Here is an 8,037-nt window from a genome sequence, read left to right on the forward strand (position 1 = left end):
ATAGAACCTTGGAATATCATTAAAAGCCCGCCAAAGTGGTCATTGGTACATCTTCACACTAAGCCATACTCAAAACAAAGCAAAACTTCGCATATCATTGGCCACGCGGAGTCGTCTGTCACATCCCCAGCCGAGGCGGCGGAACATGTCGGGTTGTGCGACTAAGTTCATGGATCACAGGTAAACTATATATATATATATATATATATATATATATATATATATATATATATATATCACAAGTAAAACAATAAAAAAAATAGCTTTTATATTCCATCTTTAAGTTTTAATACATGGTTCTTACAGATAATAGTAATGCATGAATTGCCTTAACAGGCAGGCAGACAAAAATTGATAAACTAGATTGCCTGAAATCCATGATTATTCGTCGTCTGAATACTTGAGTTACTGATTCCTGAGAATACATGAAAAAGTGAGGGTCAACATAAAGTTGGTGAGGGTCACAGGTTTTCAACTAACAGCAGTACGATACTTTTAAAAAGTCTAAAAAGTATTTTCTTTATAAGTATAATCATACTTAAAACAGTGTTTGTAAATAAGCTTTGAAAACCAAAATGTATCTTTGCATAAGTAAATTCATACTTAAAATAGTTTTGAAACAACCAAGCTCATGGTTTGTAGTAAGAGAGAGAGTTTTTAGTTAATGTTTATAGTGAGTCCTATAACCGAGCTATGTGATTATATGTACCCCCTACGTCGCTTCATTATACGTCGTAGTAACGGTAGTAGACACTTATCACCCGCTTCGATTGATCGGTCGAGGTTGTAGCTAGCAACCGTAGGTGGGGATGTCAACCCCGTATAGATCTATACATATGTATCTCGCTCCAAGGATTAATGGTTATAGGAGTGTGGGTATGATAAGTGTTTAGAGTTAAATAATGAATATAGTCTCACTAAAAATCCCTTAACTAGGGTGGGTAAAAAGCTCTCACCCCTAACTTATAAGTGGATAAATTATTAGGCATAATGAATTTGTATACAGTTTATGTGACATCCCCATTTTCACGGCCATAAAAGACTGATTTGTTTATGCTTATTTAAAAATCAGAGTATGTTTTTTGAAAAATAGTATTGCGGAATTTGTTCCCAAAAAAACATGATAATGGTATTATCAAATCATTTCCGAAGAAATGTATTTTATTTATATTAGTACAATGAGATGTCATCGTCAATACATAAACATAAGCATAACGAAATATTACAAGCCTTACAGTAATTAAACTAGTGACCTATTACTCTTTGAATCTCTCAGCAAAATGTATCTTTCATATAGCCATATGTTATATAATAAACTGAGTGGGCAAGGTTGGGAAACCTGGTGAATACATAGGGTTTTCAATCCCACAATGTGATAATAATGTATATCTCAAACCTGCAAATCCAACTATTATCATTAACACAGATATATTATAGGTCTAAAACAATTTATCACATCCCGTCGATTCCTACGTATAGATCCTATACAACGATCTTACAAGATCTAGCCTAAAGGATCAATATAAACAACAAACTGACAACGCTGCTTCGGAATCATCAACGAAACATGGATTGTATAATGACTCCATACGTTATCTTTTCATCCTAGGTAATAACCGTAATGTAACGCCCGTGTTTCTAGGCTAGGCACTAATGATGATGTAATAGTCTAGTCCAACATTTGTAACTTGTATTGAAATAATAAGATGTATTATTGATTATTATGTGTTTTATGCTTAATTATTATAATTTAATGAATTAAGGATAAAAACAAGTGTCGAAAATAAATATTAGATCAACCCGATATCTATGAAGGAAGTTGTAGTGGTTGCAACAGGGATTCCGTAGACATAAAGAATACCAAAATCCGAGTTATAACGAATAAGTTATTACATGTCGAAGTTTCACGACAGAACCGACACGACGCTGTGTGATGTAAAAAGTGAATTTACGATAAAGTATTTTTTAGCGTTAGCGATCTAAACGAAAGTCGTAGTCTTCGTTAAACCGAGAGCGTGCGTAAAAAGAATGCCCAAATATGACTTCGTACGAGGAAGTTATGATTTTCTAAGTTTCAGCTTAGCGGTATGCAACTCGAATTTTAGATCGATGATTTTTAGCCGACACAACCTAAACGAGAATCGAAGGTCTCGTCAATAGTAGTACAACGGTAAAAAGACAGACGAAAACGGACGTCGGATGAAGAAGTTATGAATTTTTAACGGATTTTTCTGTCCCGGTCTGTTAAAAATAATAATATTAAAAATAAATCAAAATTAGCCAACGAAGTCTAAACGAAAGTTGTAGAGTATAATCTCGCCTACGCGTGCAAATAAAGAACGTCGAAAACGGAGCTCGTATGCGAAAGTTATGAATTTTTGAAGTTTGGGGCACAAAATCCGAGAATTTTCGCAAGGACTAGGCCAAGGTTCGGCCACGTCACCCACTCCTCACAGGCGCCCCGTGTCCGAAGCGCATCGCATCCTTCTTGAGTCTGAAGTGCATCGCATCCTTCTTGAGTCCGAAGTGCTGTCCAACCAGCTGCTGACGCGTGTTGCTTCGGTGGCGAGCCCGAGATCCGACACCTGGCCCCTCGCATGCGAGCCGCGTGTCCTCCCTTCCCCCTTCGATCCAAAGCCTCGCCCTATATAAACGAAGGTGCGAACCCTCCCGATTTTGGTTGGATTTTTGCAAACTTTTTTCACATTAAACCTTCTTTCAAGTATTTTACATCCCCCGAAGCCTCGGGATCATACCTAACACCCGAAGAACGTCCCGAAGTGTCCGAAGACCCCGAGAAATTTATCTTTTCGGTTTGAAGCTCAACCCTCGCAAGGCCCGGTTTTCATTAAAGCTCCCGGTTTCATCGGAAACGATCATTTTAAGAAACAAAGTGCTGCTCGATTATCGTTAAATCAAGTGAGTGTGTAGTCATTTTCATCTTACACATAGATATGAAGTATTCTTTATAAAATACGTGCTATGTGTAATTATATTGTTTGTTTATTTGAGATGAGTGTTGAATAGATGTTTTATACAAGTTTTAAACTATATATGTATTTTTATCTACAAATATGTTGGGTAAAACATGGGTAGATGAAATAGTTGATGTGTGTTAAAATGATGAGAGGCCTCGATGTTGCTGTTGTTGTTGTTGTCATCTAGCGGAGTATAGATGACGACCACAGACCTTTCTAGACAGTCCAGTGGAACGCTAGCAGGCTCGCAACCTGTAGGTGTTGGTGAACTATATGTTCGCTGGTGTACTCCATCCCCTCATGGTTGCCTTATTTGACATAAATTGCTGAGGAATCCCTAAAGCAGTGTTGTCACCCCGATGAAAATCCTTAGACTAGGTCCCTTATGATAGGTGTTTAGGGACGTAAAGTGAGGATAACGGGAACGGGTAATCAGGGTTAGTGTTGGTTGATGAAATTAATAAATTTATTATTGAATTTATTATTATTTGTGGGTTGAAAACCCTATATGCTCACCAGGCTCCCAAGTCTGACCCACTCAGCTTTTTATATTACAAGTAGTGGACCCATAGCATAGTTTGGATGATGACGAAAGATTTTTGGATTATAGGCCAGTAGATGTAAATATCTGTTATAAGGCTTATAATGTACTGTTTATGCTTTTGGTCTATATCGGAACATGACATCCCGAGGTTTTGTTATATAATGAAAATACATTTTTTTTAAGAAATGCTTTGATAAATTTATTTTTATCATATTTTGTTTTGGGGACAAGTTCCGCAACAGCTTTTGGAAGATTACTTTGATTTTATTTTAAAAGCATAAACTAAATCGGTCTTTTATGGCCGAGAAATTTGGGGATGTCACACGTAACTCTTGTGTCCTTTCAAATGAGTATCTAACTCTTAAACTTATTGACTGCTGACAGTGCTCAATCTTGCACCCACTCTTCGTACTATGTTGGACTGTCAATCGTAACCTTCAAGTTACAAACATGATCTTTAATGGAGGCTCCTGCTCCTTCGTAAACAAACTTAACTTAAGATAAGTTCTTTACTTCGATTATCGTAACATACCGATGGGTCGTGTTCTAATGATCTCTCATCGTATGATGCAACGCCTTAGACTTAGGTCTTTTTGAGTCAGATTCTATAATGGAAGATATCTTCCTTCCTGTTCTAATGTGATATAACTACATTATAGCATGTAACACTTCTAGCTACAAGCTTCTTAGTTTAACGACGATTGCGATACTTCTATTGATCGATTCAATTATCTTTTACTTCAATCTTCTGGCTTAAGTCGGATCCACATCGAACTTGGTTCTCCGAACCACGTAACATACTTATCTTAGTCGGACTCGATTTGATATGACCACTAGGGTTGGAATAATAATCATATTCTTAGTCATTACTGAAATGATGGTAACGACATACATGAACAAAACGGAATCAATTACTAGCGCCTTGGTAAACCTTGTGACTTTCCCTGATTCAAGTGTGAGTAATGTGCTTCCGGTAGTATAGGCCTCTACTACCTTTCACACTTACTCATATTTGTCCCAAGTATTGCCTCTCAGTACTCCAAGTTATTATCACAAAAACAATTCTAACATATACAAATGTGTCCAAACAATCGTAAAATTTTCCCTGGACTCTACAAGGACTTCTTCCATGCGTATCTTCAATCATCAATTCTGATTCAACTCGGTTGGTGGAAACTCCAGACGGTAGGACAACTTCAGGAATTACATTAATCGTTCTATCATCCCGCCAATCAAATGTGTACATTTGGATGTACCGTACTCCTCTAGATGTACTGTTATTTTATCAAATGCATTCTAAAGGCAAGATACCACTATTACGGTATCTTTCGATAGATGTCATTCACTATTGTAAGCCTTCTCATTTCCTCCATTTACTTAGTTCACTACGAGTCTTCACCATAACGTTATGTTCATGGAAGCATGCGTTCAGTGTATCGGGACGAGAATATAGATAGAGAAGGTTTAGACGTGTAATCCTCCTTATTACTCCGAAAAGTTACATGCCAATCATAAAGCATATAAGGCTATAACATAAATCATTTAGCACATAAAAGCATTTTAGGCATCTATAACATAAATCATTTAGCACATAAAAAGCATTTTAGGCATCTTCCCTAAACAAGCTAGTGCTCGGAGTCTGAGATGCGAGAGCAGTATCCAGAATTATTTCTGGAGCATGACTTCGAGGGCGAAGTCTGATTCTAGTGGGGGAGAATTGTAACATCCCAAGTCCAGGTTTACCTTATAAAAGCTTGTTCTTTTGGTACTTGTCAAGTTTAGCCCTTATAGAGAAAGAGGTGGCAAAAGAGTACGCGGGGCATACGCGAGTGTACGCTCAACGTACTCATGTGCATGCTTTTGACGCGGAAGCCACCTAGTACGTTGGGCGTACTAGGTCCATAGTGAAAACCCTAATTTAGGGTGTGTCCCTATATAAAGGATATGATGGCCTCATTCCTGGCCACCATCTTCAGACAAACAACCCTCTAAAACCCTAATCCTCGTTCTTGAGCTTGTGTGTGCCCATTTGAGAGCCTTTAAGTGATTTTGTGTGTTCTTGGAGCGAAGAAGGAGCTTTGGAGAAGAAGGAGTGAGAGTCCAAACTTTGGATCTGAGCATATCTGAGTTGGGAGCTTCATATAGAGGTATAAAGCTCCAAGCTTTCTCACCCTTTTGAATTGTGCATCATAGTAGAGTATTTTAGATTTTTGTCCCAAAAGTTGGAGACTTTATGAGATATTTGAGCTCCAGAGACTATGATCAACCCCTTTGAGTGTATTTAGTGGCGTAGTGTCATAAAAATCAAGACTTGGACGTTGGAATCAAGCCATGCATGAGATATGAGCATTTTGAGATAAGAGAGTGAGAGTTTTGTGTGTTTGTGACCTTATCAGCCATGCAAAGGCTTAAAGTCACTGACTTTATGTAGTAAGAGCTATTAGGGAGTCCAGATCTGTGATATGAGCCAAGGTCTTAACTGATTAAAACCAAATGAGTAGAAAGAGTGAAACTGGGACGTACGCTGAGCGTAATCCCAGTACGCGCCGCGTAGGGGTCGAGCATCCTCGATGCCTGTATGGCAACAGAGTACGCCCAGCGTAGAGAGCTGGTACGCGCAGCGTACGCTCTGCCGTTAACTTTTAGGGTTTGGTCAATTTGTGGACTATTAAGGCCAAGAAGGGGTAAAATGGTATTTTACCCTTCTGTGAGTTTTTCGAAGGGTTAATCTAGCTTCTTGAGAGCCGTTATTAATTAGGGATAATTATCGTATGTGTTAGGCGGAGGCTAGACCGGTGATTCGAGTTCGAGGTTATCCGATTCTTACGAGGTGAGTCTTCTCACTATACATACCTAGAGTGGTAATCTGAGTTGTGTGACCGGAGGGTCCTATGTGTTTATATTGAGTATTGTGATATCCTGCATTATGTCTTTGTGATCTATGATGTGTATTATTCTGAGCTTACTGAGTTAGAACCGGAGGGTCCACCCGAGCTGTGGGACCAGAGGGTCCCAATGAGACACATTGACCAGAGGGTCTTATTGAATTATAGCCTCGAGTGACTAATGAGCTGTGTTTGGTATTTGGGGAACTCACTAAGTTTTGTGTTTACCGTGTTATGTGTTATGTGTTTCAGGTACCTCTCAGGATCACGGGAAGGCACCGGCTTGATTGTACACACACCCGAGTTGGAGATATGTTTTTGGAGGATCCTGGATTTGTGTTATAAACAGTTATGGGACATGTGTTTTGATAACTTTATGTTGTGGCATTTTGTGATTTTGAAATGAGATAATTAGGTTTTTAAATGAAAATTTTTGTTTGAAAATTTACGATGTTACATTACAAGTACAAGAACCAAGTGAGAATTGTGATAGTATCAATGACGATCCATAACTACATTAGAAAAGTTGGTAGGTTTGATGAAACGTTTAATAGGGCACAACAAGAATCATACAATCCCGTACGAGGTGGTACTAATAGTGAAGTCTACGAAGAAGGTCCAAGTACACATCGCATGAGTGATCATGATTCGTATATGGCAGCGACACGAGATATTATTGCACAAGATATAATGACATTGTGAAGATGAATGTAATGTTATCTATGATATTTTTTATGAATTATTTACAATTTGTATAAACGTAATTTTAATAGTATCATGGTCTAATAAAAAAAATTAGAAATATTTTAAAAGAAATTTATATTTTATATTTTATATTTTCTAATAAAATGTTTACAAAATTATAATATGTGTTTAAAACAAAATTGTTAAGTATAAAATAATATATGTAAAGTAGTAAATCATTGTAAATATGTAAGCATGTCATTTTTAGTCATTTTACATGTAAAAGTTAAACCAAACACTTTTTAAAAACAATTTTTGACTTTTGCCCCTCAAAACACCGTTTGTAAAAAGTCCTTTTACAAAAAATCTTTTTTACAAAAAAGATTTTTGAAGCTAAAAAATAATCTCAAACACCCTCATAATCTGATGTATGCAACAACTTTGTCATCTCTATGAAACCCAACTACTATATAATATGGGTTTCGTTTTGCAGCATATCCTTTAATTTGATCGATCAATGCTTTTGCTAACAACTAACAAAACAAACCAACCCAAAAAAATTAAATAAAACTAGACATCCGTATAACATCACCTCTACGAAAACATATGACTTTATCATTTTTCAATGAATATTAACACAATAGAAAAAAATAAGGTTTTATACATCAATATTTCGATTTCCATTACAAGTAAAAACAAATAACCCGTGCTAAAATTAGTTACCCAAATTTAACATATGTACTTTTAATTTTTTTAACAACCAACATATTGGATTCACTCTCTAACCCTAAGCCCTTTATTCAAGCCCATTACCAAAAACTAATATTACCAACATACTATTAATGTTTACAAACATACTAGTAACATTTAGAAAAGAAAAATATCAACATAATGACATAATGTGCAAATACTTTACAAAACAAAAAATGTTACTTAACCATTACAA

Source organism: Lactuca virosa, chromosome 6 (assembly GCF_052849685.1).
Source record: "Lactuca virosa cultivar CGN04683 chromosome 6, Lactuca_virosa_CGN04683_v6, whole genome shotgun sequence".
NCBI lineage: Eukaryota > Viridiplantae > Streptophyta > Magnoliopsida > Asterales > Asteraceae > Lactuca > Lactuca virosa.